Raw genomic sequence first — 22891 nt, forward strand, 5'->3', positions numbered from 1 at the left:
GTTTTTTCGTCTTGCGAAGCAAGCCCATTGACAGATTAGCTGATTAGCGCTATTAGCGGCTTTTAGAGGCTTTTAGCGGCTTATCAGCTGATCGGATCAGCTGATAAGCGGCTTAGCGGCTTAGAAAAAGGGGGGGGGAAGGAAAAAAACCCCGCAGGAACTCGCAAGACATTTTCGTCTTGCAAAGCAAGCCCATAGGAAATTCGTCTAGCGAAGCACCTCCAAAACGGAAAACCCTTTCGTCTAGCGAGTTTTCCGTCTTGCAAGGCATTCGTCTTGCGGGGCACCACTGTATCAGTCCACAATAGAAACTGTATTACGGTGTGGTACGCTGGTTTAACAGCCATGGACAGAAAGTCCCTACAGACGGTGGTGAAGACAGCACACGATATCATGGGCTGTCCCCTGAGTCCGCTAGATGTCATCGCAGGAGACCGTTGCCTCAGAAGAGCGAGGAACATTCTCAGGGATGACTCACACCCTGGCCAGCACCTTTTTAATCTCCTGCTCTTGGGCAGGAGATACAGAAGCATGATAAGCCGCACCAACAGGTTAAAGAACAGTTTCTACCTGTGGGCCATGAGGCTGCTGAATGGAAGGCTTCAACATTGCAGCTGACGTTTGGGGTTGGTGGTCGTTCGACAGCACACAGAGTGTAACAAGGACTGAGAGATTGGGGGGGGGGTCGTTTAATCTCACTGTAAACAAGTGGTACTGTGACAATAAAGTATTTCTATTTTCTATTTTTATTTTCTATTTTAACATTTGAGGAAAAAAGGTACCCCCAGAAAAAAGCACTGGCTCTGTCCCTAGGGAAGGCCAAGCAAACCTCAAGGACACGGGGAATCATCAGAAGTTCCCTGTCAGATGTGATATAGATGGTATGTAAATGTTCAGCTGGTCTTTAAAGTTGTTGTTGTTGTTGTTGTTGTTATATCCACCTTCTTCCCTTCCAGGGACTCAAGGTAGCTTTCAGATAAAACAAGAGCAGCTAAAAACAGGAAAAAATATTTTAAAAACAATTAAACATTAATAGAATTAAAACATAAATACCCGCTCACCTATATATGACCTATTAAAAACATACAGATAATTACAATAAAAACAACACAGCACCAGTCCTTTCATTCAAAGCAGTCGGTTCCCGAAAGCCTGTTGGAACAAGAAAGTCGACACCTCTTGGCAGGAAGACATGGAAGGAGCCAGTCCAGCTTCTCTTGGGAGGCAGTTTCTAAAGTCTGGGAGCAGCCACCTGCGTCCTCACCAAGCTTGCCTGTGTGCAGTGGCGTAGCGTGGGTTGTCAGCACCCGGGGCAAGGCAAGTAATTTGCGCCCCCTAACCCGTGGATTTGCGCCCCCTAACCCGTGGATTTGCGCCTCGTAACCCTAACCCCCAGATGTTGTGCCCGGTGCGGCCGGCCCCCCCTGCACCCCCCACGCTACGCCACTGCCTGTGTGGGTGGCAGCACTGAGGGAAGGGCATCCCTCAAAGATCTCAGAACCCAGGGAAGATTCCTATGAGAGAATACAGAATTTCAGATACTTTCGGCACAAGTTGTTTAGGGCTTTGCAAATTAACACAAGGACCTTGAACCGGGCCCAGTAGCAAGTTGGCAACCTGTTTAGCCCTGTTGGGGTGGAGCAACACATGTCCAGTCATCTGCCCCTGACATCTCGGCCACCATTGTATCCAGGCACTAAGCCAGGGGGGTTGCACAGTCTCTGTGGAGAAACAGAGTTGGGTATTGCCAACATACAGTTCTACATTTGTACTTCTAGTACATCATCCACAAAGGCACTTTTGATGGTATTTCAGTTTATATCCAGTCTATCTGTTCTTCAGTTCGTGCTTTGTGAGACCATGTTCCACTGTGACTTAACGTGGTATGAGTTGGTTCTTATAAAGAATTGATGTGGTTACGGTAAATAAGGCTGATGATAAGTTGCAGAGCAGGTAGAAATACCGATAATGTGACTCACGTCTGCCCTCTAGTGTGTAAAAGTCATATACCACAGCAGTGTTTAAGAATTGATCTGGGCGACTTAAATTTCAGGTTTTCTCTCCCCGAAACCTTGCCATCTAGCACCATCTTAATTGCTTGCCTCAGTTAATAACACAGTGCTGCACTCAGGTAGGTAGCCGTGTTGATCTGACGCAGTAGAAATATATAATAAAAAAATTGTCCAGTCGCACCTTAGAGACCAACTAAGTTTGTTCTTGGCATGAGCTTTTGTGTGCATGCACACTTCTTCAGATACGAGTGTGCATGCACACGATAGCGCATACCAAGAACAAACTTAGTTGGTCTCTAAGGTGCGACTGGACAATTATTTATTATTTATTTATTTATTTTTATGTATTTCTACAGTGCTGCACCTTAGAAACTGAGGTGGTTTGTTTGTTTATAATTAACCTTTATAATCAAAAACCTTGCAATTGTTTTTTTTTAAACTCAAACTCAATAGAAAGGGAAGAAGAACAGACACACTTTGCGCAATCCTACCATCGTTTAGGAACCTTTCCAACTCTTTGGGGCTCAATTCCATCAAAATGAATTGGGGTGGTGAATTGTGGATGACAACCAAAATGTGGAAGCAAAACCTCTTGGAGCTTTAGCTCTGAAAGGTTTTGAACTTGGCTCCCCTATCGCTTTTATTTATTTGCTTAAAATTATCTCTTATTTTATGCATGCCACTTAGTGATAACGGGGCGTAAAGAATCGATCACTCCTCCTCCCAAATTCAGTTTGGATTTGTGAGGATTCCCTATGAGGAGACATTCAATCAACTTGAAGCAGTCTTGGCTGGTGGAGGATGGAGATAGCACCTTTTTCAGGATCCTCACTTTCCATTAGGCTTTGTCTTCTTCCTCTGGGAAATAGTTTGGGAACCACTGTCTTAACAAGGTACTTTATGCAAAATTAAACCAGGTTCTCTGCGTATTTTTATGGGAGTCAAGCCCCACTGATTTTAATACTCCACATAAACGAGCATAAGATTGTGATCTTAGAGGCCGAGTCATTTGCACACATTCTGCAGCGGAATGAGTTTGCACTCAAGGTGACGTAGAACCGTTATTGCTAGTTGGTTTTTTTTGCAATAAAGGAGGAAAAAATCAGGATCTGATTGTGGCTTTTAGTCCAGCTGATTTCTAATGGACTGAAACTATACGTATCCCATCGTGCCGATTGAACAGAAAGTGCACATTACATTTCCACACACCCCTCCCCAAAGGGCTGTAGCATCAATCAGTTGCTTGGGAAGGCCAGGGTTGTATTGAAGCGCCCACTCTCTCCCTGAACACCTTGAGAGTGATTACAGTTTTTTCTTCTTTTTTTAGGGCTCTGTATCTGCAGATCTGGATTAAGGAGAGGGAACATGTGCACGGCACATGTTGAGGCAAGCAGTTCTTCATCTGGCCGGCAATATGAGTGCGGATGCTCCAAAGAAGCAAATGAGTTAACGTCTGCCCATCATGTTTCAGCCACACAACTCTTTCCAAGTCACATTTTCTGCTTGTAAAGCAACGTCTCTTTCCTCCTATCTGCAGCTCAGATATAAAACTGAGTAACAGGGGCATTAAGTCATACCTCTGCTAAAGCAGGTAATGCACGCTTCGCCGTGTAGGGTTTTGGCAAGCGGATTCAGGGCAACTGTTCAAGTCAAACAAGTCATTTCCTGCTGCGCTTGAGCAGCCTGTAAACACTTCAGCCAGATCTTTTCTAGTCAACTTCTTCACTGCCTGGCATTGGGGGGGGGGGAAGTCTGATTGCAACAAGCAGAGCTGTTGAAGGGAATCCTTGGCCGCAGAGAAAACCTATTAGCTGAGTTGTGTTTGTCAAGGGGAAAGTAAAGGGACAGACATTCACATTGTGAACCACTGTATCCTTTTGTGAGAGCAAGTCATCTTCACGAGTGGTTAGTTTTGGAGGGGTCACATTGAACAAAGCTCAGCACAGAGTTGAACAAATCTTAGTGTTATTGTTCCTTACTTGTGTCAGCTCCAGGTTTTGGAGGGCCCATGGGTGAGGCACTCTTCATGGTCCCCTCCCTCAGTGATTTTATGTCCTTCATGCCAAACAACCACCACCACCACCCAGGAGGTTCTAGCCAGTTGATGCTCAGCAGATGCCCAACAAGACTGACCCTTGACACTGGGCCTGTTCCTTACACACATGGAACAAGATTTGAACCCAGGTCTTTCAGCCCTGGTCCAGCACTCTAACCACTACACAACATTGTGAGACCATAATGAGAGCTATTTTATAATTATATTTTCATGTGCTTTGAAAGAAACAAGCCTGGATACTGTACATCCTGGGTCTATTTTGCAATCACCAACTTTGGATTTTCAGTTACTGAAAAAGATGACCTCAATTTTTTTGACGCAGCTATGTCGAGTATTGTTAATAGGGTATGAAACATTTGTTTTCTACCTTTTGTTTTCATTGTATGATACTGGGTTATTTGAGACTACCGTATCCTGTATATATCCAGTATACTACTGTGACCCCCAAGAGACCTGCAAGTTATACAGAAATCTGAAACCCACACCACAGTAACTTGGAGCAGGGCTTTTAGTATGGCTACCTCAGCCTGTGGAATATCATCCCTGTTGAGATACAACAGGTCCCCACTATCTGTGCTTTCCAGAAACAACTGAAGACATTTTTGTTACAACAAACTTTCCCACTGGATGGCTATGTCTCTTCCATGGCTGTCTCCTATTATTATTTTTCAGTTTATTTACTGTTGTTTTCTGTGCTGTTTTTCATATAATGTGTGCATTGCCTTGAGGTATACACATGGAAGGCAATTCATAAATATTAATCTTAATTATAAGATGATTCATATTTCAGTTTGATATCAGAAAAATACCTTCTGTATTTACCTGTTTGCAATGCATTTAATTATTGTGTAGCAATTATTCTCTTATATTTGTATATTTGGTTGAATTTTGCTAAAATGTAAAGTTCTGGTTCTGACAAGGGATGGGAGAGGAATTAGATTCAATTCAACATTTAAAGCCAAACCTATCAAATGTGCACTTTCTGAAACAATGTTAGAACAACAACACAAAAATCATTTGAAATTCACACTTACCTGAATTTTGCAATGCAGTTCTCAAACCAAAGTTTACAAAAATGCACAGATTTTCGAAAAGTGTACATAGAAATTAATATATTGGTGAAGAATGAATTATTTTAGGAGAAATTGCTTGCAAAATGTATATAATAGTTAGAACTACATACAGACATGTGGCATTGTGGGTTAAACCACAGAGCCTAGGACTTGCTGATCAGAAGGTCGGCGGTTCAAATCCCCACAACAGGGTGAGCTCCCGTTGCTCGGTCCCTCCTCCTGCCAACCTAGCAGTTTGAAAGCACGTCAAAGTGCAAATAGATAAATAGGTACCGCTCCGGCAGGAAGGTAAACGACGTTTCCTTGCGCTGCTCTGGTTCGCCAGAAGCGGCTTAGTCATGCTGGCCACATGACCTGGAAGCTGTACGCCGGCTCTCTTGGCCAATAAAGCAAGATGAGCACCGCAACCCCAGAGTTGGTCACGACTGGACCTAATGGTCAGGGGTCTCTTTACCTTTACCTATTGAATGTCACTAATCTGTCTATTTTAAGTGCTGTGCTAGCCTTTTGATGCGTATTAAATGAGCTGTTGATAGTTGAATTCTTTGTGTCACATTATAGTGATATTATAACTTCTGTTGTGTATTATGATTGTAGACTGCTTACTTTTATGCAAACCCATTTGAGCATAAAGGCATGAGTGGAGAATGCAATCTATAAATAGTGACTTCCAGATAGCTATGGATTAATGATTTGCAGTTTTTGGTCCTATTTGAGTTGGCTCTGTAATAACTTGAGTGTAAAGAAGACAAATGTGAAGACATTTGGTTGGCTTTTCTTGAGACTAATGTTTTATAGTCATCACTTTCCCGAAAGCCTGCATTGTCCCCCCACCCCCCGTTATTGTAAATTTTATTGATGTGCATATTTGGCACAAGTGGGAGGACATTTTTCAGTGGAAGGGCTGCACTTCCTGTTGGGCAACCACCTGGTGGCGCCAGAGGCAAAAGTGGGTGAATTAGTTAGGGAGAGTCCTGAGGTCCAGAAAGAGTTATAATAGTTTACACTGACCTTTTCTAAATAGGAAGGCATGAGGAATTCATTCTTGATATAGACTTCTGAGATGAACTGCCCTGGTTCATCCTGCCCTCCTCATCTAATGTGTTAATCAGAATGCAGTTATCCTTCAGTTTTCACACATCTATGAATTTTATGATGAAACATTCTCTTGGCTCAAAAAAATGCATGCAAGTGCATTTAAAATGCATACTTTTAGATAAAATCTGTTTTAGAAATGATTACTTTGTGAGGAAATAGGTTCTAGGATATGTATTTACATGTGATATTTTTTGTTTTGTTTTTTGTTTTAAATACAAATTAGTGAAATGGAATGGGCTTATGAATGAACGCATGCAAAGGAGATTCGGTCTTGCTAAAACATGATTCAGATATTGCTTAGGCAAAACATCACATCTCAGTTTGGAGCCTGGACTATGTTGTTCAGTGACCAGGCCCCATCTGTATGGGCATTCTGTCAGCTCTTGAATACACCCCTGTTTTAGGCAAGGTTTCTTCAGATCTTGAACTTCATGGCTTCATGTTTTAATGGTTATGCTTTTTAATGAGCATGGTTTCTTATACAGTGGTACCTTGGGTTACAGACGCTTCAGGTTACATACACTTCAGGTTACAGATTTCGCTAACCCAGAAATATTACCTCAGGTTAAGACCTTTGCTTCAGGATGAGAACAGAAATTGTGCTCTGGCAACGCGGCAGCAGCGGGAGGCCCCAGTAGCTTAAGTGGTGCTTCAGGTTAAGAACAGTTTCAGGTTAAGAATAGATCTCCAGAATGAATTAAATACTTAACCTGAGGTACCACTGTATATTTTAAATAGGGGTGTTTTCAATGTTGTTTTATTGTATAGAATTGTTTCATTGTATATTTTAATTATGAATGGATTTCATAATTGATTTTATGCTTGTAAACCACTTAGAAGCCATTGTGGCATGTAAGTAGCATATAAAGTAATAGTAGTAATCTGGTAATGAGTACTAAGAAAAGCATTTCTCTCTGCATAGCTTTGTTGTACAAAACAGGATGCTTTATAATAAATAGTAAACGAACTTCACTGTTTATACAAGAGGGAAAGTTTCACTACTGGACTTTAATGCTGATACATCCTTGCTTTCTACCATCATCAAATTTCTTGGATATGTGGGACTGCTACAGCTTTTTAAATAAGGCCGGAAAATGTCACATTGACTGTTGCTCTTCTTTAGTACAAGAGAGGGCAGTCTTAGCCCACTAACTTAGACATAAGACAGCAGACAGAAATGTGAGGGACTCTTATCTTGCTACGCCGGACTGTAAAGATTGCTGCATAACTGAGAGAAACCGGAATTCTATCCAACTTCTTATATGTTAAGGAAAAGGGATTTTGTTTCATTTTTTTTAAAAAATGATGTATACTTTTTCATGCAATGGTTATTACACACTTCATTGAATTTTTTTTTTAAAAATTAAAAAGCATAAAGTGTTCACTTCCAGGACAAATACATGTATGTAGTCATCCAAACGGCATCAAAACAGACTTGGGCAATCTTCCACATTACATATTAAGGTCACATTCGCAGGGTGTATGTCGTTGTCGCCTGTCATTTCGGGGCAACGTCTTGTACCCGATCCCATGTGAGCCCTGCTGTCAGTGGAAAATTGTACCAATCCAAATGTTAAGCATAAAGAGTTGGTCTCAACGGCAGCAGCGAGACAAATAGTTGCTTCTGAATGGGGTGGGAAAACACTCTCTCCCACCACAGAAACTTGGACCCAATATATGCGGATTATAGCACTTATGGAACGCTCAGCTCACCATTGGAGGGTGATAAGAGGAATAATGACGAAAGACGGATTTGACTCTCTATGTTCTCAATTGACATATACCCCTTCCATCCCAGTCACAACATCCAGTATGGAGAAATTATTTTGACACTCTAGATTGAAGTATGGTTATATCTCAGTGTAATGGACTTATTTTTAAAAACAGGGGGGAAATGTAGGTTTTGGTGAGTACAGGGGGCCTTTGGAACTCCTTCCCATTACGCATCAGACAGGTGCCATTTCTAATGCTGGATTTGAAATGGCCTATGATTACTTTTACACCTGAAATCGTTTTTGCATGTGGAATCGTTTTTATTCTAGCTGTTTTTGCAGTGAAGCAGCTCGTAAATGGAATCCAATTTTATGGGAAGCAGTTCATACATGAAGTCAAATAAATAAACAAATGTTGGCGACCCCCAGCACAGCCTAAGTTATCCATATCATTTACAGATCTCTGTGGTTGTGCTGCCACCACCTATTTGAACACCTTCCCCTCAAAGGAGACATCAAAGACTGATAATGAGAAAATATTTGGGTCAAGGAAGAATTTTTTCAGGAATAGTGTCACATCTTCCCAATTCAAGGAGGCTGGAATGATTCCTGCACTCGTTTCTGGTAAAGTGTGCAGAATTCAGTTAAACCCTTGAGCTGGGAATCACAATTGCATTTTTTTCAGATACAAATTTTGAACACTTTCACATCCCAATCATTGGACCCTGTTGTGATCTGTGTTTAAGGGGAAAGCGCATGTACCTTTGATTTTCATATCCTGTTTCATATTCCTACTGTCTCAGAGAAATATACAAACAAATGAGCAAAATGCATTGAAGGCTAAATAAAAATTCAGAGGTATGGAACCAATGCAGGATCATTTGCTTTCGTCCTTTGCTTATACCACTTTCCATCCATTCCTTCTTTAACCTAACTATTAACTGAGTACCGTGTAAACATGTTTATACCCCGCCCCCTGCAGCCACAGAGCTCCATACTTTAAGGGACTGGATTTTGGCTTCCTGCACTGGCATCTTGAATCAGAAAAAAATGCTTATTTGCCCATGTAATAAGGAAATGTGTGTGATCTATATTTTTCTTCATTGGATATTGGCAGCCCAGGCACTTTCTAATAAGCTCATGACAGCATCTTGATGATTTATGGTGTCACTAGCGCGTCTAAATCATACCATTCTGCTGTAAACAGGCTCTGCTAAAATGCTAAAGGGCATGAGTTTGAGGAAAGCAAAGGTTGGTTTTTGGAGCATTCGTTTCAAACCCACAAAGTTCACTGAGTTCAAAACCTACTAGCACACATTCATTGTATTTTACAGACAAGGGGTAATGATCCTAAAAGTGGCTGTCCTGAAGCTTCAGTGAAGTGAAAAATTGAAGAGTTGTTTTCCTGAGTAATCTGACTCTGTGCAGCTGGATCAATAGTCAATATTTCCAGGATTTTGCTGCCGGTCAACCATTGCCTTCACTAAATTTTATTCACTAAACATTTCGTTGTGACTCTTATAGGCAGAGAAATCTCCAGTTTATAAACACTGGGGCTGGGGGAGCTGAAATGAAACTGATTCTTCTTTATGCAACTTGTAGAAATGGGCAAACAAACTAAATTATGTTGTATGGTTCTCAAAGGGCTTGGATGGACACTAAGGGAAGTTTCTCTCCATTTCAGTTTCAGTTTCTCTCCGTTTCCGTTTTCCACATGTCAGTTCTCCACATTTCCACATCAGTTTGCGATTTTTTAAAAGTTCCCATGAAAATTCACCAGTACCTTTCTCCAGTTTCTCCAAATATGCATGTTTGAATGGAATTTGGCCAAATATACTTTTTTGGGGGGGGGGGCAAAGGATTTCTTTTAAGAGGAAATGATTTAAGGAAATGATTCAAGGAAATGATTTAACCTTAAGAGGCTGATTTCCATTCTTAAGGAAATCATCCCTGAGTGCTCACTGGAAGGACAGATCGTGAAGCTGAGGCTCCAATTCTTTGGCCACCTCATGAGAAGAGAAGACTCCCTGGGAAAGACCCTGATGCTGGGAAAGATGGAGGGCACAAGGAGAATGGGATGACAGAGGACGAGATGGTTGGACAGTGTTCTCGAAGCAACCAGCATGAGTTTGAGCAAACTGCGGGAGGCCGTGGAAGACAGGAGTGCCTGGCGTGCTCTGGTCCATGGGGTCACGAAGAGTCGGACACGACTAAACAACTAAACAACAACAACAACAAAAGGATTTCCCCAACGTAATGTATTCTTGGATATTATTTTCATGAATATATGCATTTTTATGTGTCCTTTACCCTAGTATTTGCATACGGTGTGCATTATGAGGCTGGAGAACTGCGTTGCAAAATCTGGAGAAGTGTGCCTATCAAAGGATGGCTGTGTTTCAATTTGGGTATTATAGAAAGTACTAGTTTGGTAGATTTGCTTTTAAATATGACGTGGATTGAATTTTACCCCCATCTCTAGCGTGTAATGACATTTTCAAAGCATTGCACTCTGGCTGGGCAGCTGTGTGCAAGCAGCTGCTCTGTTCCCTCATCCCAGCATGTACTTTTTAAAGTGTTCACAGAGTGAAAACAGGACAGTTCCTAGGTATTCCCAGAGTACCACAGTTGCAGGGAGGAGATCATGTAAATGTTGAACTTTGCCTAAAAGGAATTAAAGCCAATCTCAGGCAAGGGTTACCATAAACTCCAGACCCAAGTCTTATACAGATTAATGTAGAAAAGCAGTCTTGTCATTATTTTTAGGCATGATCAGAACACCAGCGTTTTTTCAGATGTGCTTTTCTCTGGCCTATAAATCCACAAGAGGACGCTTTTATTTCCCAAAAAATCTCTTCCAAGAATATATATCTCTAACAAAAGGGTTTTTAGCTGGCTTCCTTAAAACAACTGTAGAAATCCACGGAGGGGAATATCTGCAACCCAGATGCTGTAAAACAAGTAGCAGCACAGTGGGTTGGGGTTAAAAACGGGGATTAAAATGAGGGTGGAGCCCCCAAGTCTTTCCTGTGTTGTGTTCTCTCCACACATTTCATATTTACAAAAATTGCAATGCTTGCTTGCATTGGAATAGTCTTACAGAGCTCACTAAACTCTATAACTAACTGTAATCCAATGCAGGATTACTCAGAAAAAAATCCTATTGTGTTCAATGGGGCTTACTCTCACAGACTTGTCCTTATGATGGCAACCTAAATAAATAGTCTGGATATGTTGTAAAAATAATATACTATATACACAACTTTTGTTGTGAACCCAGGTCCATAAAGCAGGAATAAAATATCCAAATAAATCCATGAAGTACCCGGTAATAGAAACAGGTACTTACGCACACTGCATTAGGGAAGCTTTTAATGTTTGATATATTATAGCATTTTAATATTTTTTTAGATGCCGCCCAGAGTGGCTGGGGAAGCCCAGCCAGATGGGCGAGGTATAAATAATAAATTATTATTATTATTATTATTATTATTATTATTATTATTATTATTATTAACATGTTGCCCTACTTGTGTCCTGTACACGTAAAGGGAAATACAGTCGTACCTCGGGTTACAGACGCTTCAAGTTGCGTTTTTTTGGGTTACGGACACGCCGAAACCCGGAAGTACCAGAACAGGTTACTTCCGGGTTTTGGTGGTTGCGCATGCGCAGAAGTGCCGAATCGCAACCCGCGCACACGCAGATGCGCTGTTGCGGGTTGCGAACGCTGTGGGTTGCAAACGTGCATCCCACATGGATCACGTTCGCAACCCGAATGTCTACTGTAGATCCAAAAGGAGTAGCAAAATCAACTTTGCTCCATCACCACCACCAATCAGGAATATCATATGCACCAACAGTGAACTCCATGCTCAGTTTTTATGAAGCCAAACTGGCACTGCTCGTGCAGGACGGGGAGTAGAATCACCATTTATTGCATAAGTACAAAAAAAGGTTGGAAAAAACATTGAGAAACTCCCAAAGCAGACCTGTGAGAACTAAGCATGCTCAGAAGACAAGGGATAGAATGCTGATGAACTGACTGGCCTCCCCTCCTCTGCCATGTCCCCATTGCCCTCAATAGTCAGGTAGAGTTGCCACAGGATTTAGAGCCCTGATCTCGCAGAGCTCTAAATTTCCTGGAGCACCTACCATAGCCCAGCAGACTCCATGCTGCAGACGTTTGCCTTCCTGCCCATAAAGTCTCATTATTGCAGTCAATGACCAGTGTCAGGATAAAACCGCCAATTACAGAGTTTAAAATCTCAGAACAAACTAAAATAAATTAAATTACATATACATAAAAAAGCAGTTCTGGTTGGTCGTTTATCTGTCAGAGGGGAACCCTTCTGATCTAGGGATGACCATCCGTCAAGATACTATTCCTGAGTGCTAGGCCTTCCTGCACATGAAGGACAGCAGCACTGGGTGACAGGGATGCAATGGAAAGGGTTGGGTGGGCTCATGTTAAATAGTGGCTGCGCCCTACAGCTGAGGGGGAGGCAACAGACGGACTGTTTGGGGCAGCGCGGTGCCTGCGGGCGCTCAAGCCACTGTGTCACTCCCAGGAGAGATGTGTGACTTGGGCACGCTGCAGGCCCCGCGGTGAATGCCACCCACCATTTTGTCACCTCCCTCAGTGGGGACACCCAGGGTGGACCGCACCTACTGTACCCCCCTTGCTATACCCCTGGTTGGGCTGCCTAGCGGTATCTGCCCTCTCATGTGATTCTTGTTGTGTAAGGGCTCCAAAGCTTAAATATGGCCAGAGGTACCTTCTCGGTGCTCGGTTAAGGCTGTTAGGGTCTCTTCTGGATTTGACTTATAAAGCCTTAAACGGCTCAGGTCAACCTCTCCCCATCATAGCTGTCAACTCTTCCCTTTTCTTGCGAGGAATCCTATTCTGAATAAGGGAATTTCCCTTAAAAAAGGAGAAACGTTGACAGCTATGCTCCCCATGTGAGCCAACCCAGACCTTGTGATCTGATGATCTGAGGCCCTGTTTTGTGAGAGGTCCAGAGGGTAGCAGCACAAGAATGGGCGTTTTCTGTGGTGGCTCCCCGTTTGTGAAATGCGCTCCCCAGGGAGGTTTGCCTGGCGCCTTCATTATATATATTTAGACACCAGGAGAAAACATTCCTCTTCATCCAGGCCTTTGGCTGATTAACATTGTATGTCCTTTTAAATGTGTTTGAGGGAGGTGGGGGCAGTGGCGTAGCTTGGGGGGGTGCAGGGGGGGCCGGCCGCACCGGGTACAACACCTGGGGGTTAGGGTTAGGGGGCGCAAATCCACAGGTTAGGGGGCACAAATCCACGGGTTAGGGGGCGCAAATTACTTGCCTTGCCCCGGGTGCTGACAACCCACGCTACGCCACTGGGTGGGGGAGGTTATGGGTTTGTTTTGTTCTTGTTTTTATTATGCATTTTGTGTTTTTCTTTGCTGTGAACTGCCCTGGGATCTTCGGATGAAGGGCAGTATACAGATTTAACAAATAATAATAAGTAAATGTTAGTGAGATGCTTCCAGATGAGGGTTTCTCCTGCTAGCATATTTTTCACAGCATTCACACAGCATCGTTGCCATCAGACCACCAAACATTTGATTCCAATATGTTAAGAAAAGAAAGCCTGTTGCCAATAACCTGTTTGCAATATCTCTAGAACCCATTTATAACATCAAGCCTCCGTCTGGAAGCACCCCAGGGTAAGATGTGTTTTGGTTTTTATTGTTACATTGCTGTTGCTGGCGGTTCGTAGTTCTTAACTGTTCAACTTGTGATTTGCGGGCTCTGGCTTATTCTGTTGTACATTTTGGAAGCCACCTTGGGTGGGCCTGGTGTAGAAAGGAATTTCTCCTGTAAAATCAATAATAGTCACTGCAGCCTATCTCTAGCGCAATGTGGAAACAAGGGTAGGCAAGGATTACAGGAACTAGCCGTGCAAAAGCTTATTTATCGGTGGTATATGCCATAAGCGTGTGCCAAACCCTAGGAGATTTTAAAACACCATTAAGATAGTAAACATTGCCAAGATAAGGATTATTATCTGGATGCAACACAGAGATTTTAATGATAATTAGAGCTTGCCTGGGGGGGGGGGGAATAGAACAGTAGAGAAAGCTAGAGTACCATTTCATAATTTTGCAAAGCCTGTTTAAATTAATCCTGTAGTTTATTAAATCTGCTTACTCTGGTAAAAATGCAGCACAGCTTTGGCAATGCTACTGAATATAAAGTTTCTTTCCGCGCTTTTGACTTTCCCTAACAGGTTCCTTTTCCAAGAGATTGTAAGCATAGAAAATGAAACTGGTTTGTGTACACTGAGGATGGATTAGCTGTGGCACACGCAGAGCTGTATATTTCTGCCAACATGCATCCCAAATGGAATTTATTTTGAGTAATCGCAGGTGAAACACATTAGCTCCATCCGCCCCGGAGTCACTTGGAGCAGAGCATTTGTTAATTCATCTCACTTGGAGGGGTTGCCTGTAATGTCTACCTAGGGGGCTCATTCATAAGTGCTATCATTACTAGGTGTGCTGGAGCATTGCAGAAGGATATTTTCCCAACCAGATTCAGTTTATGTATGATTTATTTATTAGCGGGATTCCTATAGCCATCCAATAACAATAAAATCAAATTTAAAATATAGTAAACAATAAGCAGCCACAGTCCTTAAAATGGTCTAAACAATAACAAAGGCAGCTGAACCAAACTGCCCCTTTCATTTTGTACTTCTAATGGTAGCTGTGAAGTGTTTATTAAAAACTGGACATGAAAGGGCCGGATGAACCTTTCTCAGGAGACCATCTGGGATCTCCAATGGAAAGGGTCTTTTCTCACATCTCCAGCCAGCCAAACTGCCATTAGCAGAGGGGCAGCACGTTGACCTCAGAAACAGAGGGGAGTTCTCCAACTGTCTCTTATGCAAGTAGGCAAGTCCTGGGATTACTTGGTTCCAGGCAGCTAGAGCCAAAAAGCTGAAAAGTTGCACCAAAGTCTGAAAACTGGTAGCCAGTAAAGCTGCTATAAAACTGACATAACACGATCCCTCCTGCCAGCCCCAGATAACAATCAGGCCAAAGCATTCTGAACCAATAGAAGGCTGCAGGCTGTTTTCAAATGCAGCCCTAAATACAGTGCATTACAGCAATCCAACCTGAACAACTGTGGCCAAGTCTAACTTATCCAGAAAAGGATAGTGCCGATGGTACAGGTGAAATTGATAACAGGCACCCCTGCCCACCAGAAGAATGCATTCAGAAGCAGAGTTGGGTCTAAATGTCTCTGGATCCCCTTGTTGCATCGGGGCAGTATAGACCTATTCAAGTGCGGTTAAATGCAAATCGCCATGTTTCCTTTGCAGGTGCAAATGGGGGGCAGGATTTGGAGGACAGTAGTGTGACCCTAAAACAGTTTGCAGGGGAAAGGAGAGGCTCGTAAACTGAGAGGCAGCAAATTGCCTTTCCCAATTTCTTGTTAAAAGCTGGTGATTCTGACAACGGTTTTGGCAGTGGGAGAGATCCAGGCTTGTATCTCTGAGAAGAAGGGGTGGTAGAATGAAGTCCCATTCTGCCACTGAAGGAAGTCCCATTCGCTGAAATTTTATGAATTCTTTTGCACGGCCCTCCTTCTCCCTATTTCAGGAATCACTCCAAAATCTCCCTCCCTCCCAAATCTAGCAGACCCTAAAATAAGACAATAGGATAACAGTCCCTATGCCCAACGCTGGGGGGGGGGGAATACTTCTTTCTGCTAGGCATTATGTGTATAGTGCTAACATTTTAATGCCATATGGGAAGAAGCTCCTTTTGAAATTGGGACCCTTGAATATTAGCACTATCATTTCCTCCACATATCAGAATGTTTGGCATGGAAACATAGAGGAGGTGAGCTTTTCCTTCTCTACAACTGGTTTCTCTAACCTATAGGGAAAAAATGGGGTGAACCAATTAGAAGCCGTTACTCAGTTGGCTTCATTTTTGTTTTATCTGGCAGGAAGGAATAAACTTTCATGTGTGAAGTATTACTGTTTCATGTCTCTGTACACAATTAATTTTTTCCCCAGGAATTGGCTTCCACCCAAAGCTTTCAAAAAGGGTCTTTATGCATTGCGCTTCATTTGCTGAATTTCAGATTTGAAAGTTCTTGGGGAGAGATTCCCCCCCCCCAAAGAAAACGCTTTATTATCATATCCAGACCCTTGAAATATGCCAGTAATGCATGAATTTTTGTTGTTGGGTGTGTGTGTTTGTTTCTGCTCCTCAAACTTGTTTCTCCCTGCTAAGTTGTAAAGAGATGAATTCATCCTCAGCAATTTACTTTTCAAGAACTTTCTGTTTACATTCCAGCACCTGGCCCAGAACTATCCTTTATAAAAGTATAACATTTGAATTATGCTCGTATTTAGAATAACACTCTGGTCTTTTGTAAACTAGTCAAAAAGTTGGAACTTTATGACTACTGATTCCCAATTTACCTGCGATCTTATTTTATCTACGCCATCCAACATCTGGCTTTGCTTTGAAATGTTACAAATGGGGCTTGTGTGCTTGCCCAGTGCATAATGTCACAGCACATAACAGAGAAGGAAACCCAAGAAAGTGCTGTTGCTAAACACGTATGGGCCCAAGAAGAAGCCTTTAGTGAAGTCTCCACAATGCTAACTTCTTTTCATATGGGTAAAAGGAGCACTTTTTATGCCAGTATCAATTTGCTGCAAAATTCTATATCTGCATTGGTCAACAAATCTCTTACTCTGAAGCAAATGCACCAAACTGAATGAGGTTACTGAGAAACAAGGAACTTACGGAGACTATCCTTAGTGATTTGGGGTTGCAAAAGACTTTTGATACATTTTGCTTTCATGTGGTGGTTGCTGTTACTAGGGGAATTCACTCTCGCGTGTGGCGTTCAGTCCCTCTGACTCACGTACCTGGTCCTTCTTAGAATAATATCACATTATGGTTTGTTTGAAGTGTGGGGTGGGGTGGGGGAGGCATGGAAAGTAAATAGCATAGGATATGTGTAACCACTTCCAAGGAGAATAAGCAAAACATCTAATATCCAAAAAGGGGTTCATTTATGGCAACTTCATTTTTGCTGGTAGTCCCAGATCCCATGAACATTTGGAATATATTTATGAATAGAATCTTAATATTCATGGGGCCTTGGGAACATGCCAGAGCATCAAATAAAAAGTTCATGGCAAGTTAACTCTGGAGGGGAACTATAGCAGAATGTCAACAAGCCCACCGCAAGGAATAATGCTAACACAGTACAACTTCTCTCTCATATATATATATATATATATATATATATATATATATATATATGCGCAATTATTTCAATTGTTAACCCTTCTCAAGCCACTTTAAAAATAAGCACTGTACAAATTAAAGTACCCTATCTATATGCAGTCATACCTCAGGTTACAGACGCTTCAGGTTGTGTTTTTTCGGGTTGCGGACCGCCAAAACCCAGAAGTACCGGAATAGGTTACTTCTGGGTTTCGGCGGTCGCGCATACGCAGAAGCGCCGAATTGCAACCCGTGTGTGTGCAGACGTGCCGCTGTGGGTTGCGGACTCTGCAGGTTGCGAAGATCTTGGTCAACATCCCCTCAAAAATCCACTGTCTGCTCTTTCTACTTAATTTCTGTTTGCCCTGTTTCAGCTTCCCCTACACTGAGCACCCACCTTTGAATATGCCAACATTTCACTGGATTTCAAGACTGGACACTTGACTCTAAACAGAGAAGAAATGCAAAGAGTTTCCCTCTGTAAGCATCTGCCTAGGGGATAAAATGAAAGGCAGCAATCTGAAACAATTTATTTTGAGTAGAAACGGTATCTTCCCCAGTCATTGCAGTGCCAAGGGTTGGTGCGTGCGTGTGCATGCACGCATGTGCGCGCACACGTACATGTGTTTTACCCATACGTGATGAATAGCAATGGCAGCAGTAGGACCCTACTTAGCTGAAAGGGTTGCCTGGCTATTCTTTGCCCCTAACCAAAGCACTTCTGCTATACAAGAACATTTGCTCATGTCAGGATTATGGGAAAACAGATTCCATGCTTGTTCTGCTTCTCCTATCAGAAATACTGATCAGCCACCAGTATACAAAGGCCACTCAGTCTGTCAAGTGCAGTAAATCCTTAATTTCAAGACCGGCCTCGGCATGCCTTGGGAGTAGGAAATAATTGGTAATTTCTAAGTGACAATTTTTGATCTGCTCCTCAAGGTCAATATGAAAATGCTGCTCTGTTTTGATCAGGTGAGTTTTAAAGACTTCCTGACATGCCATGAATGTGACAGAGCCGTCATTCACGAAGATGATACAGTTACCTGCTCAGAGGTGCAACGGCAAAGCTGACAGCCTGGCCTTTGTTACGGCTGACGTGAAAAGAAGGTCAGACTGAGGGGCTGCAGACAGACAGGTCAACTGGCAGCCTGGGATGGTGCCGAAGGTGCTTCCTTTCATTCAGAGCTGGAATCCAGCAGCTTGTAAATGCTCTTGATATTTCGTCTCTTGCGACTGGCTCTTTGCCTTTTGGTATTTAACAGTTTGTTCCTGGCAAAAGATCAACCTTAATTTGAATTTAGGGGGGTGGGGTTGGGGTGGCGGAGGAGGAGGATGAATAGACCCCACAAGGGTTGTTTAGAGGAAATATACAAGTTGGCATTGTGTGTGTTAGTTCACTTTGGGTTCTAACTTTCGATAGGGAACAATGCATAGAGAGAAGCTGAGCTCTGCATCACAAGCGCATCTCACAATATGCAGACGATTAACTGCACAGTCTTCAGAAAGGAGCTCCGCTGGGCATCTGGCGTTATGGCCATTTTTAATCAAGGGGCACCGAAATTTCAGAATCTTGGAGAAATGTGGTGTCAAAAATGAATAAATCAGTGCACCGTCTTGTAAATTTGGAAAGGATTCCCCTTGCAGCCTTGAATACTTTATGTGAGGGGTTGAATTCCACAATGAAATGCCAGCTGCCATCAACAAAAGAAAAGAAACATCCACCATCAACGCTGCTAATTGTGTCAGTATGTCAACGGTCAATGCACTATAATGTTAGGCATGCTTTTCAGTTAAAAAACTGAAGCATCAGTTGCAAAGATTCACAAAGGATGAATCTTCACATTCACAGGCTTACGCTAGTCTGGGGCCACATTTCATGTTTATGTATTTGATCCTGATCCAGCTGGGGTTATTGGCAATGTTTCTACTGCTGGCAGTTATAGATGTGGTCTAATTTACAACATGCCATTGCACGATCCACAGGATCATTTCACAGTGGCTGGTAGCCACCATCACAGCATCTCTGGGGCACGTGATGATGCTGAGGAATTTACCATTGGGCCATGCTAATGCGGGAGTTCTCTAGGTTGGAGCAACAATGAACTGTGAAGCTGATACTAACACATTATTGCTGCACAAAGAATGGGTGGGGATTAAGAAATATTTTTTAAAAATTATCCCTCAAATCAAATATTAAAAGCAAAATACAAAAACCTGAAACTTACATAGCAGCAATGAATTGCAGAGTTCATTACACCTCTGTTGTAGAGCAGTTGGGTAACAAGAACTTGTTGCCTCTGTTACATAGCTGCTTCATGTATCATGTATTCATTCTTTTTTAATCAAAAATACCACACCTCCATCACAGTTCTTTTGCACCAGCCGAAACACTGTTCTACTGCCTTAGGTTTTTTCAGTGAAGGGTCGCACAGAGTGGTGCTCCAGGATTTGGCTGATAAACAACAGGCTTAATTGGTAAAATTCATTTTCCCTGCACCCCTCAGTTCTGGAAGAAAGCCAGAACTATGCAGATGGCAGAATGACAAAGTTTGGGGTTTCTTATTGAAGAATTAACTGAGGTGTATTTGATTTTGATTTAACTAAAAGCACAGATACAGTTCCAGAGCCATGCCATTGCATACACTTCATTTTTTAAAATAAACATTTTATTTCAAATGCTGGGTTTTCAGAATGTATAGCTGCGGTTCTGAATTATTGTGGAACGTGAGGTTTAAAAGGGATGTTGAGCAGGAACCATATGAATCCTTTTCATGAAAGAAGTTGTCACAAAGCTATATTCTACCCGTTGCTGTTTTTGTAATTAAACACTTGCCAGACACCTTTCATGTTTCTTTGTAGGGCTGTGATTTAATCCGAAATATATGATGGTATATGTCAGGACTGTCAGATATTGCACCTTATGTTTTTCTCCCCAATATTTAGAGATAAAAAATGACAATGCAATTCCTGATCATTTATTTGTAAGGGACTGGAGCAGTGGCATAGCGTGGGTTGTCAGCACCCGGGGCAAGGCAAGTAATCTGCGCCCCCTAACCTGTGGATTTGCGCCCCCTAACCATAACCCCCAGATGTTGCGCCCGGTGCGCCCCCCCCTGCACCCCCCACGCTATGCCACTGGACTGGAGAGGGGACGAATGGAAGAGACCCCCTCTTCCCCATCCTGAACCTTCAAGGGAAGAGGAAGACAATATAGATTTACAACAGTGGTTTGTGGGAGGTCACAGCTCAAAGCCAGATAAGGGGAAAAGTTGGGAAATAATGGAAGAAGAGAAGGGGGAGGCAAAGCCAGAGCAGCTGGCTGACATGTCATTGCTAGAAAGCATTCCAGACCCCCCTTCTCCCAGAACCCAGCGAGCATTGAAAGTGGGAGAGCAAAGGGCCCAGAGACAATTTGCCCTAAGTGGCCACCATAAGGTAGGTGGTGCTATTGACAATTTAGGAGAGAAGGGGGTGGAGATTACTTGGAGCAACACCATGACTCCAAAAGGCTGCATTTCTAAACCCCTCTCTCTCTGAATATTGAATAAAAGACATTCGTAATAACTTTCCTTGTTGATCTATTCCTGGTAGCCGACCGTGGGGTGGGGGGAGATTGGATTCCCTGACGCCTGACATTATTTCCCTGGACACCTGTAATTCTGCCACCCAGGATACTATAATCATACACTTTGTAAACATTGCCCATCTTTATAGGAAATCAGATGGCTTCCCTCCACCACCCATCTCACTAGGAGCCTTGCTAGCACAACATAGTGCATACCTGGTTATCCTCTTGTAAGCAATTTAAAAAACTGCATTTTACAGTGGAAGATCAAAGATTGATTTCCCACCTTTAAAAAAATTAAATGGCATTGCAATGGAGGGTGTTGGGCTGCTAATTTGATTGAGGAAATAGTGGGAGTGGCTCTGTTTTCATGATCTCAATGCCTCACTCAATGCCACACAGAACCTGTATTTTCCCTGCTCTGCTATGAAAGCCTCTTCCTATCTACACATAACGGAAGCATGTTTTTCTCAATGCCCTGGTTCTCATGTCTGAGAGGAGTCAGAAGTAAAGTTAATCGAGGAAAAGCATCACCCTCTCATCTGAATGACCTCAGTGTGTATTTTGATTGAGTTACATAGAGGTAGAGTGCCAAACTATTCCTAATTATGGATGTTGGACAATTCTGTGGGAAATGGAAACAGGAGTAGAAATTGCCAATGTTTGCATACTCACTCCATGTCTGGAATGGCATACCCTCCAACATTTCTCTGATGAAAATAGGAACATCCTATTCCCTGATAATAGTTTTATTATTTAGACAATGCCAATCTGGCTGGGTTGCCCCAGCCACTCTGGGCAGCTTCCAAAATATATGAAAACATAATAAAACATTAAACATGAAAAAAACTTCCCTATAGAGGGCTGCCTTCAGATGTCTTCTAAAAGTTGTAGAGTTACTTATCTCTTTGGGGGTCGCATAACTCAATACCCTCCAACATTTCTCCAATGAAAATAGGGATGTCCTAAGGAAAAGCAGGACATTCTGGGATCAAATGAGAAACCAGGAGGGATTCGGTAAATCCAGGACTGTCCCTGGAAAATAGGGGCACTTGGAGGGTCTGGAATGGAAATCAATTCAGCAAAAAAGATCAGCATTATCTGTTGCTGTTGTTTTCAGCCTGTAAACTAAACATAACTGACATTCACTGTGAGATGAACCTCTGCAGGCTGCAGCATAACTAGCTGGGCATCCTCTGAAGATCTACGTGAACAACAGCATGGTTGATATGCAGATAGCAGAGAAATAAAACATAGAACCTCTGTCATAAACAAACTGCTTTGAGACTACCTTTAAGAATTCATTCACATCTTGAAAAAATATATAGCCTTCCTTGAGCAGTTGCTCCTCTCCATCTTATAGCTCTCAGGCATATCAGGTGCTGTCTGGCCCCTTTGTGCTTTTGTGGGAAAGCGAGCTCATGGAGAAATCTGCGTTGCCGTCTTTTCTGTTTCTTATCTGCTGCTATTGGAATTAGTGCAAGACAATTCTATGGCTAAACAGAGAACGAAAGATATAGATGGACAAGTGATACATGTGCTAGCTAATGGGCCATGTACTTCAAAGTTATTGGACCTGACTTGGTCTCCTATTATGTTGGTACTGTACCATCCAAGAGCACTAGTCTGCTCCAGGTGGTGTGTGTGTGTGTGTGTGTGTGTGTGTGTGTAGTCAGTAGCTGGTACATGTGGTTTGGTGGAGCTACGGAGTTTCCCTTCCAATGCGCCAGCATTGTTGCTGCTTTCCTGGACAGGCCTGGGCTGGAGGTAACGCCAACAGGAACACTGCTGCCAATTCAGTGCTCTTGTCAGTGCAAGTGTTTGGCCCCAACCTCCCTGCCTCCCTGCCCAGTCCAGTCATGCAGCAGTGAGGACAGCGTCGGAAGGGCACCGCTACTGCAAGCACAGGGCCAGCTCAAGACATTTTGACACCTGAAGCAAACCACAAAATGGTGCCCTCTTCCCCTGGCTGAGGAATAGGAGGGGAGTGATGATCTACATTGGGAACAAGGGTATGCAGACACCAGCAGCGTCTCCTATTTGTCAAGTGGTTGTTGTAATGACAGCATCG

This window comes from Podarcis liolepis (assembly GCF_965112155.1).
Source record: "Podarcis liolepis genome assembly, chromosome: 8".
NCBI classification, from domain to species: Eukaryota; Metazoa; Chordata; class Lepidosauria; order Squamata; family Lacertidae; genus Podarcis; species Podarcis liolepis.